This window comes from Trachypithecus francoisi, unplaced genomic scaffold, assembly GCF_009764315.1.
Source record: "Trachypithecus francoisi isolate TF-2019V2 unplaced genomic scaffold, Tfra_2.0 Lachesis_group8, whole genome shotgun sequence".
NCBI classification, from domain to species: Eukaryota; Metazoa; Chordata; class Mammalia; order Primates; family Cercopithecidae; genus Trachypithecus; species Trachypithecus francoisi.
In genome coordinates this window covers 13,818,895-13,830,100 of record NW_022681473.1, presented here as the reverse complement: position 1 = coordinate 13,830,100, position 11,206 = coordinate 13,818,895, and the positions used below count along the sequence as shown (strand labels likewise).

Genomic DNA, 11,206 nt, shown 5'->3' with positions numbered 1-11,206 from the left:
GACAGAGTTTAGTCACAGAAAGCCATCAACTTATGATATTTGAGATAATTCAATGTCTGTCTGACATTTAAAAGAATGAGGCCAAATAATTTTTTATAGTAATAGACATATCTGGAACAGCCAGATGCTCTATTGCATCCCTAAACTGATCCCACAAAGGGCCCCGGGAGTCAGTTGACCTGTGCATGACATCCTCTCAGGTATTTCAAAAGTCCCCGAGAAGCCTTGGGGTTCATGGGCACCGAAAGCAGCTATTTGATTGTATGGGACACACATTTACTTTTTAGTACCAAAGTTGTCATAAAATGTTATTTTCTAGAGGCTAAGTGATAGTGGTGGAAAAGTTTTCTTTCGGTGTATGCTTGTTGTAGGAGGTAATTTCTTATACTTGAGCAATGTGACAGGCATCAAATCATGTGAGGCATCCCAAATCTTAACCTCCTTCTGTTTCCTGAACAGTCCTTGCTGTGAGCTTTAGCAAGATGAAGACCCTATGCGGTTAAAAGGGTGGATTCTTAATCTTTCCTTGTTTTTTACTACTTCTGGGCTCTTGTCAGGTAGGTGAGAAACTTGGGTTTATGGTGGTTTGATTGCATGACTGCCAAGGGATGGGGTTTCTAGTCTGGTGTTATTGACAGGATCATTTGTTGCTAATACCCAAGGCCAGAGGGTCTCAGTCTGACAAGTTAACTGGTTAATGTCTTTGGAAAATGGTGTTTTTTTCAAGTTCATCACTCTATTTGGTTTATGCCTCATCCTCCTTTTTAACACCTTCCTGAATTCTTTTGAACTATCTTCTCAGCCCATCTCCTTTCCTTGGTTTTCCATTTTAATGCTCTGATCAAACTTCTACTTTAAATCTTTCTCCCTTTGACACCAAAGGTCTGACTGTTCCCCTAAGTCTGTCACATTATTTTGTGATCTGGTGAAGTGTGAGTGATCTCTCTCAGGTAGCTAAAGAAACTCTGGCTAAAGAGAGAACTCAGGCACCATTAGCATGTTTTCAACCCTTCCTTCAAACCTGGAGAATTATTTTTTTGGGAGGCTGCCATGGACTAATTGGAGGATTCATTAATTCCTTTTTTTACTCTCACACTCATTCAGAAAATACTTGAGTACTCGTGACATGTCAGGTACCATGCTCAGTGCTTGGAATTCAAAAGGGTGTGGCTCCTGTCTTAGGGGAGTTTGCAGTCTAGTGGGGGAGACAGACATTAATTGAATCCTCCATATGTAAACTGCTAAGGATCAGAGTACAGGGAAAGGTGGACACCTCAGCAGGAGGCTTGACCCACTCTGGAAGGACCATTCTCCTCGGGAAATGATGAGTTAAGATCTTCAGCAAAAGTAGGAGTTGAGTTGGTTGATGTGCAGGGGAGTGAATGGGAGGGAAGTGCCAGGCAGTGGGAACAGAAGGTACAGGTGACCCGAGGTGGGGATGTATGTGAGATGATGCAAGATAAAGAGTATGGTGGGATCATGGAGAGAAGGGGGAGCTGCCTTGAGATGAGACTTGCTTAGTAGGCAGTGCAGAGAGGGCTGGAGGTGGCAGTGGCACAAAGACAGGCCATTCTCCTTTAGCTTACTTTTTTTTTTTTTCTTTTTTTTTTTTTGAGATAGAGTCTTGTTCTGTCATGCCCTGCCTGGAGTGCAGTGGTGCGATCTCGGCTCACTGCAACCTCTGCCTCCTGGGTTCAAGCGATTCTTCTGCCTCAGCCTCCTGAGTGGCTGGGATCACAGGTGCCTGCCACCACACCTGACTAATTTTTTTGTACTTTTAGTAGAGACAAGGTTTCACCATGTTGGCCAGGCTGGTCTCGAACTCCTGTCTCAGGTGATCCACCTGCCTCGGTCTCCCAAAATGCTGGGATTACAAGCATGAGCCACCTTGCCAGGCACCTTTAACTTTTGACAATGGTGGGAGGCTGAGGCAGGAGAATGGCGTGAACCCGGGAGGCGGAGCTTGCCGTGAGCTGAGATCCGGCCACTGCACTCCAGCCTGGGCGGCAGAGCCAGACTCCGTCTCAAAAAAAAAAAACTTTTGACAATGGTACACCTTGTCAATAACAATGACACATTTGCCTAGTGCCTGGCCCACTAATTGTGATTTTGTGATCCTATTGCTAGTGATCCTCAAAGTGTGGTCAGTGGAGCATCTAGTTTGAGTGGTGGCAGAGAATACTTACAGGCCATAAAAAGGAGAGAAAAACAACAACAACAACAACAAAAAAACCCCCGGAAAACTCAGGTTGCAGAACCAGGAGAAATAATAGGATAAACTCTAAAAGAATTGCCTAATTGGCATCTCCACTGAGAAGTAGCAGGTATCTTAAGAAGTTGAGAACTGAGGTCGAGCATGGTGGCTCACGCCTGTAATTCCAGCACTTTGGGAGGCCAAGGTGGGCAGATCACTCAAGGTCAAGAGATCAAGACAATCCCAGTCAACACGGTGAAACCCTGTCTCTACTAAAAACGCAAAAATTAACTGGGTATGGTGGCGCACGCCTGTAGTCCCAGCTACTCAGGAGGCTGAGGCAGGAGAATCGCTTGAAGCCAGGAGGCGGAGGTTGCAGAGAACAGAAATCATGCCACTGCACTTCAGCCTGGCGTCAGAGCGAGACTCTGTCTCAAAAAAAAAAAAAAAAAAAAAGTTCAGAACTGAATTTATAATTTTGTCCCCAGCCCCAGCCTGTTCCCCTCCGGGCTCCCCTCCTGTATCTCAGTACATGGCAGCTGTGTTCATCTCTACACCATATTCAGTCTGTTAGAAAGTTCGGTGCCTTCTACCACTACTAACATGAGACAGGCTGCTGTATTTCTCAGTTAGATAATTGCAGCTGCCGCCTAACTGGTGTTTTTCCCTTGGTCCTTGAGAATCTATTAAATATTCTCAAGACAGCAGCCAGAGCCATTCTGTTAATACCCAGTGTATTTATTTTCCAAAACTGCTGTAACAAAGCACCACAAATTGGGGGACTTAAAACAATAGAACTTTATTCTTTCACAGTTCTGAAGGCTAGAAGTTCAAAATAAAGGTGTCAGCAGGACCATGCTTCCCCTGAGAATCTTAGTAGAGTCCTTTCTTGCTTCTTCCTAATTTCCGATGGTGTCTGCCAATCCTTGGTTTCCTTACCCTGCAGCCATATCACTGCAATCTCTGCCTCTTACCACATGGTGCTTTCCTTTGTGTGTCTGTGTCTTCATGTGGCTGTTTTCCTTCTTCTTATAAGGGCATCAGTTACATTGGATTAAGGGCCCACCCTACTCCTGCATGACCTCATCTTAACTAACCACATAGGCAATGACCCTATTTCCAAACAAGGTCATATACTAAAGTACTAGGGGTTAGGTCTTCAATATATCTTTTTGGGAGACCCGATTCAGTCTATAACACCAAGTTAGATCGTGGCATCCTCTGCAGAAGACCCCTCATTGTATCTATCTGGCTCACAGTAAAAGTCATATAGTCTTTATTATGGCCCTTAAGGCCCTAGCACTCTGTTTGTCTCATCTCCCAGGGAAGAGGGCTAGAAAATGCCAGCCCTTATCTACCTTGCTGCTCCATCCTCCTAATTCAGCTTTAGCTACCTGATGTTCCTGCCATTCACTGAAGGCATGCTCCTGCCTTAAGGCCTTCGTGTCTGATGTTCCTTCTGCCTGGAATTCTCCTTGGCCCTCTGTATTAGTCTGTTTTCATGCTGCTAATAAATACATACCTGAGACTGGGCAATTTACAAAAGAAAGAGGTTTAATAGAATGACAGTTCCACGTGTGTGGGGAGGCCTCACAATCATGGCAGAATGTGAAAGGCACGTCTCACATGGCAGCAGACAAGAGAGTTTGTGTGGGAAACTGCTGTTTCTAAAACCATCAGATCTCATGAGCCTTATTTACTATAATGAGACAGCATGGGAAAGACCCTCCCCCATGATTCACTTACCTCCCACCAGGTTCCTCCCATGACACTTGGGAATTGTAGGGGTTACAATTCAAGATGAGATTTGGGTGGGGACACAGCCAAACCATATCATTCCACCCCTGGTCCCTCCCAAATCTCATGTCCTCACATTTCAAAATCAATCATGCCTTCCCTACAGTCCCCCAAAGTCTTATCTCATTTCAGTATTAACTCAAAAGTCCACAGTCCAAAGTCTCATTTGAGACAAGGCAAGCCCCTTGTGCCTATAAGCCTGTAAAATCTAAAGCAAGTTAGTTACTTCCTACATACAATGGGGGTACAGGTATTGGGTAAATACAGCCATTCCAAATGGGAGAAATTGGCCCAAACCAAGGAGCTATAGGTCCCATGCAAGTCCAGAATCCAGCAGGGCAGTCAAATCTTAAAGCTCCAAAATGATCTCCTTTGACTCTGTGTCTCACATCCAGGTCACACTGATGACCTGGTGGGCTCCTACAGTGTTGGGCAACTGTGCCTCTGTGGCTTTGCAGGGTACAGCCTACCTCCTGGCTGCCTTCATGGGCTGGCGTTGAGTGTGGCTTTTCCAGGTACACAGTGCAAGCTGTTGGTGGATCTAACATTCTGGGGTCTGGAGGACTGTGGCCGCCTTCTCACAGCTCCACTAGGTGGTGCCCCAGTAGGGACTCTGTGTGGGGGCTCTGACCCCACGTTTCCCTTCTGCACTGCCCTAGCAGATGTTCTCTATGAAGGCCCTGCCCCTGGGGCAAACTTCTGCCTGGGTAACTAGGTGTTTCCATACATTTTCTGAAATCTAGGTGGAAGTTTCCAAATCGCAGTTCTTGACTTCTGTGCACTCACAGGCTCAACACTACACGGAAGCTGCCAAGGCTTGGGGCTTGCATCGTCTGAAGCCATGCCCAAACTCTGCATTCAGCCATGGCTGGAGTGGCTGGGATGCAGGGCACCAAGTCTCTACATTGCACACAGCACGGGGACCCTGGGCCCCCAGCCCACAAAACCACTTTTTCCTCCTAGGCCACAGGGCCTGTGATGGGAGGGGCTGCCGTGAAGACCTCTGATGTGCCCTGGAGACATTTTCCCCATTGTCTTGGGGATTAACATTTGGCTCCTCATTAATTATACATATTTCTGCAGCCAACTTGAATTTCTCCTCAGAAAATGGGATTTTCTTTTCTATCACATTGTAAGGCTGCAAATTTTCTGAACTTTTATGCTGTGCTTCCGTTATAAAACTGATTGCCTTTAACAGTATGCAAGTCATCTCTTGAATGCTTTGCTGCTTAGAAATTTCTTCTGCCAGATACCCTAAATCATCTCTTTCAAGTTCAAAGTCCCACAAATCTCTAGGGCAGGGGCGAAATGCTGCCAGTCTCTTTGTTAAAATGTTAAGAGTCACCTTTGCTTCAGTTCTCAACAAGTTCCTCATCTCCATCTGAGATCACCTCAGCCTGGAATTCCTTGTCCATATCATTTTCAGTATTTTGGTCACAGCCATTCAGCAAGTCTCTAGGGAGTTCCAAACGTTCCCACATTTTCCTGTCTTCTTCTAAGCCCTCCAAATTGTTCCAACCTCTGCCTGTTGCCCAGTTCCAAAGTTGCTTCCACGTTTTCAGGTATCCTTTCAGCAGTGCCCCACTCTACTGGTAGCAGTTTACTGTATTAGTCCATTTTCATGCTGCTGATAAAGACATGCCCCAAGACTGGGTATAATGTACAAAAGAAAGAGGTTTAATAGACTTACAGTTTTACATGGCTGGGGAGGCCTCGCAATCTTTGTGGAAGGTAAAAGGCAGGTCTCACATGGTGGCAGGCAAGAGAAGAGAGCTTGTGCAGGGAAACTCCCAGTTTTAAAACCATCAAATCTCGTGAGACTTATTCACTATCATGAGAACAGCACAGACCTGCCCCCATGATTCACTTACCTCTCACCAGGTTCCTCCCACAACATGTGGGAATTGTGGGAATTACAGTTCAAGATGAGATCTGGGTGGGGACACAACCAAACCCTTTTCCTCTATGATCAGTTCCCTTGACCACTAAAGAACTCTGCTTAAATGAGGCCTTCCCTTACTCAAAAAATTACTTAAAATCCTATCCTCTGTACTACATTAAACTTTTTACCTGCCTTATTCATAGTATTTATCACCATCTAATGTGATATATAATGTGCTTATTTTTTATTGTCTGTATTCTTTCATTATAATGTCACCTACGTGAGATTTCCAGTGCATAGTACAGAACTGGCACATGATATATTTCATTTATTCTAACATGGGTAGTTTTTTACACAGTAAAAAAAATCAGAATTCTAGAAAGTTTGTAATCAGCTATATATAATGATTGGTCAGTGGACAGGAATGCTGTAGCTGTCATCGTTTGCACATGGAGAACTTGGTCTGAAACTTTCTGTTGGCACCTCTTGGTAAGGTCAGAGAGTGCTGGCATGAAAATTTGAGAAACAAGTACCACCAGTTGGCATACAACCTGGAGATAAGAATGAAGCATTCTTTTAAGAGATATTGCATCACCAATGGTGGTGATGGCTCAAAGAGAGATATATTTGTGGGGAAACAGGAACATTGATGACTGTGATCCAAGAAGTGATTTAGAAGAGTGAGACTCACTGTAAAAAGATTTTAGGATTACTTTAACCAATAAATTTTGTTTATACTTGCTTTTGTATGCAGCACAAGAGTGATATGATTAAAAATGTCCATAAGAGCTCTTTCAATTTTTATAAAATGATTCGAAGACTAAGTAGTAAAGTGTGCCTGATTCATTAGTAGCTCATTTAATCTTAAAGATAGAAAGTTTCCTTAATCTTTGTATGAAAAATAGTGGTATAGTTAAACCTTAGATTCAATGAAAAATGGGAGGAGATGCTCAAATATTTGTTAGATGAGTGAATAAAAATTCACCCCAGACTTTTTTTTTTTCTCTCTCTCCTAAGGGCCCCGTGGCTTCCTTCCTCTAAACCCATTAAACAGTGCCATCTGCAGGGAAGGCAGCTCATGACATCCTGTTTGGATAGATGTGCAGTAACAGCATGGAAGGTAGAGCTCTTTTTTTTTTTTGATACAGGGTCTTGTTCTGTCACCCAGGCTGGAGTGCAGAGGCCTGATTTCAGCTCACTGCAACCTCCATCTCCCAGGTTCAAGCGAGTCTCCTGCCTCAGCCTCCCAAGTAGCTGGGATAGGCATGCACCACTATGCCTGGCTACTTTTTGTATTTTTAGTAGAGACGGGGTTTCATCATGTTGGTCAGGCTGGTCTTGAACTCCTGACCTCATGATCCGTCCGCCTTGGCCTCCTAAAGTGCTGAGATTACAGGTGTGAGCCACTCTGCCTGGCTGGTAGAGCTCTTTATACAATACCACTACCCACTTTATCCTTTGAAACTTATAGAGGCCCACTTTTTAGAAGATATGAACTCAAAAAGCCAGAAGTGACACTCAAGCTTTGAATTCTTTCTGTTCTAACATAGCTTCATATTTAAACACTAGAAGAATAATAACAAGTAAAAAAATTGGCAATGCCACCATCCAACTCTCTGTGAGTGTCTCTTAAAACTAGCAAGTTTATTTTGACCCATCCATGAGTCAGATCTAGGATGAGCAGTTATTATTTTTTAGGCAAGACTGAGTTGGCACATCAGATAGATAAAGGAAAGAGAAACAAAGAGTTAAAATGTTTGTTCAGCCTATATTTTTCTGGCTGACAGCCACTAGGAAAAGCTGGATCGAGAAAGACCTACATTAACTTTCTTGGGTTCTAGTAACTAAACTTTTAGGCAAAGCCTAAGACTGTCCTGTTTAAACCAACTATTTCTATCTAGTAAGAAATTATAATGATATGGTATGACGGCAAAGCTATTTTGAGGCCTGGACTCTCCACTAACCACAGCACTTTAGCAGACAACAAGGTCTCTGCCAATATCCATTATCCTAAGTTAGCACGTGGGTGTTGGAGACGGGGGATGGCATGACAGCTCCATATGAGTATTAGGGAAATAATAAACGGAAAAGGCTGCTGCTGCTAAATCCCTATAATTATGTTTTGGTCTCTGGGTCAGTTCCAGGTCACTAGCATCTCAACTAGCCTAAAACCCATATAACACTTATTTGTAATTTTAATTTTTAGTTCTGTATTAATGGCATTTTATATACCCCCAGTCATAATGGAACTAGGGTGAATTTAGGCATCAAATCAGAAGTGCTGATTTTGCTACTGATAGAATCTCAGGCCTATGTGCTGGCTGAATGCTCACACAGTGGTTGTAGATACTGTACTTTACCTTTTAGATGGTGAGGATGTTGAAAAGGCATTTTTTTTCATTTCCACATAGGTGCTCTTGTGACCATAAAATCAGTTTCACAATTAAAATAACGCCTAGATTCCTGCACTGCATCTTTTGAAAAGAGCTTTGTTTAGTAATCTCTGTATGCAATAAAGGAATTGCATCTCTGTTTTGCGTCTTTCATGGACTTTCTTCCTTCCCCTGGTGCCCTCTGCTGCATTCTTCTTTCTTTGACTGCCAGTCCTGGTTTCTGACAATGTAACCTCAGCTGGAACTTAGGTGATGATTTTGCTTTCCTTGTTTGGTTAAGTAAACTTGTAACCCCAGGAACATGTGGAAAAAAATAGGTATAAAGTGTGCATATTGTGTTTATATGGATGTGGTGAAACATTTTCTAATCATTATGCTGCTTTATGGGTGCTATGACTTAAGATGCTTTAAGGGGATTTGAGCTACTAAATATCTAAGTTTCAGTTTGTATTTATGAGTGTGATTTAAGTCATTGGGAGAGTTTATTCTAATTAGCAAGTCTGCTTTGTTAGAAATTTGAAACATTTGAGAGAATCAGGTATATTAAACATGTAACTATACTTAAAATATCTAAGGATATTGACATTAAGTGGCATCAAATGAGTAGGGAAGATACCATTTGTAAACTTGGATTAACTATACATTAATCAAAGAAAAAGTCAAAAAATGTAATGATTTTAATACTTGAAAAAATAGGATTTACAGGTTGAGATACTTTAAAAAGTTTTACATATGTTTAATCAAAATAATACTTATTAGAACAAAATAAAGTTAAACTTTTCATGTGCAGAAATGCTGTAAGATAGTAAAATGTTAGTAACAAATATCACATACTTAAAATTTAGTTCCATAGAAATATGTGATCTGGGAAACTGCAGTTTCTTAACAAGCCTGTGCTATCTTGGAGAAAATGTTCGTCTAAAAGGTAATAGCTTCATGAAGGAATAAAGGGTTGATAGGTCCTGAGTATGGAAACAGGACATTGACAGCTAGGAACACCTTCTCCAAAAACGACTGGGTATCTTATGATGCCTTTGGGAAACGGCGTCTACTGCAGTGGTCATATGATTATTCTTTTTTATTCTGTTTATATTCACTAGAAATTGTGGTAATTTTCCCTGGATATTGAATCCTAGATTGTTATTTTTTTAAGTCAGCATTTTGAACTTGAATTTTTGTCTACTGTTCTTATTACTCTCCAGTTGTAATGTGTCTGTATTAGTCTATTCTCACACTGCTGTAAATACATGTCAGAAACTGGGTTACTTACAAAGAAAAGAAGTTCTGCAGGCAGTACAGGAAACATGACTGGGAAGCCTCAGGAAACTTACAATCATGGCAGAAGGCGAATGGGAAGCAAGCATGTCTTACATGGTGGAGCAGGAGAAAGAAAGAGCGAAGGGGGAGGTGCTACACACCTTTAAACAACCAGATCTTGTGAGAACTCACTCACTATCATGAGAGCAGCAAGGGGGAAATCCATTACCATGATCCAATCACCTCCCACCAGGCCCCTACTCCAGCACTGGGGATTATAATTTGACATGAGTTTGGGAGGGGACACAAATCCAAGCCATATCAGTGTCTTTTTAAAAAAAGCTCTGGAATCTTTTCATATTTCTTGTTTACAGCAGGAAAATTGTCTTTGTGCTGGCACTTTAGTTGCACCTTGTATAGGCATTGCATTTCTCCATCAGGTGGGCAGCTTCTGGAGGGTATGGTTTATGATACGACCCATGGAACTCTTGATCATGTGTCCTGCCCTGCACTTCTTGTTATAAATGAGTCCTTTGATCTGGCCTGATGTTATCTGGGATCCATGCTCGTGGTGAATTAAATATTCTAAGCCCTTGGGTAGTAGTGCTGACTAAGGCCCTGCAGGTAAACCTATACCTGGTAGGCATATGATGTGGTCAAATTGTCACCAAGTTGCTGATTGGTCTCTTCCAGTGATATGTGGTCTCAGGGACTTAGGGTTATTGTCAGGTTGTACATTTGGTAGCAGCAGTAGCTCGATTAGTTTTGTTAAGTCAGAACCCATGCTATTGAGCCAGATATAGTTTCCATCCTTGCCACCACAGCTATTCTGTTCAGGTTCTTGTGCTAAGAGTGGAGTGGCTAATGACAGAAACTGGCCAATGTCAACTGGCCAAGTCATTTTGTCCACCTATTTGTTTAGAAATTCTTCCATGGTGGATGCTCCCTGATGGTTATTAACAAGGGTTATGCTTTCATCTTCATGGTGGGAGATGCAAGACACAATTATTTGTTCTTTACAGAAAATGTCCCAGCATGTTCCAGACCACTGGACACAAAAATTTCAATCATGTTTGGGCCTCTGAAACTTTATAGGGTTTATCTCCTCTCTTTGGAACTCAGGTGTCTTACCAATTCTTCCAGTGTACTGGCTACTTCTTGTTTATCCAGCTCAGTTAGTACAATATTGTCAGTATAGTGTGCCACTATGATATTCCTTGATACTTTCACATGGCCCATGTCTCTTTGGAATGTATTATGGGAGGGGGTAGGGGTCTTAATATAGCTTTGAGATAACACTATACATGTATAGTGTTGCCTGTTCCAAGCAGATGCAAACAGTTTCTGATTGACCAGATCCAGAGCAGCAGCTGCATACTATGTCCTTGAGTTTGGGGTATCTTCTCTAGCAGAAATACCACCTTTGGCACAGAGCTGCAGTATGTAGTGAAGGTGGTATTATTTCCAATCTTCAGATGTACAAAGTCACTTTTAAGAAGGACTGCAGGTTTCAGGTGGGAACTTGTGAGTGTTAGAGTTGTGGCTCCAGAAAGGTCGAATTCTTGCCTCAGCACTGGGAACTGAGTACAGGAGAAACACTAGCAAATGGGTAACCAAAGTATCACTCCAATAGAATCAGGCACAGTAACTAAACTGTTAAAAGTTTTTTATGAGCATATAAAT

At 42.4% G+C, this 11,206-nt stretch overlaps 1 protein-coding gene across 5 annotated transcripts in view; it reads left to right on the top strand.

The window, feature by feature from the left end:
- Positions 1-8,420: 8,420 nt before the first annotated feature.
- Positions 8,421-11,206, top strand: part of LOC117080982 (oocyte-secreted protein 4A) — a 54,293-nt gene continuing 51,507 nt past the window's right edge. For 4 of the 5 annotated variants that reach the window (XR_004436037.1, XR_004436036.1, XM_033206499.1 and 1 more), the window contains exon 1: positions 8,439-8,515. The gene's annotated coding sequence lies outside the window, so the exon portion shown is untranslated. Of the gene's footprint in view, positions 8,516-11,206 lie in introns of all 5 variants that reach the window. The other variant, XM_033206500.1, reaches the window with a different exon arrangement.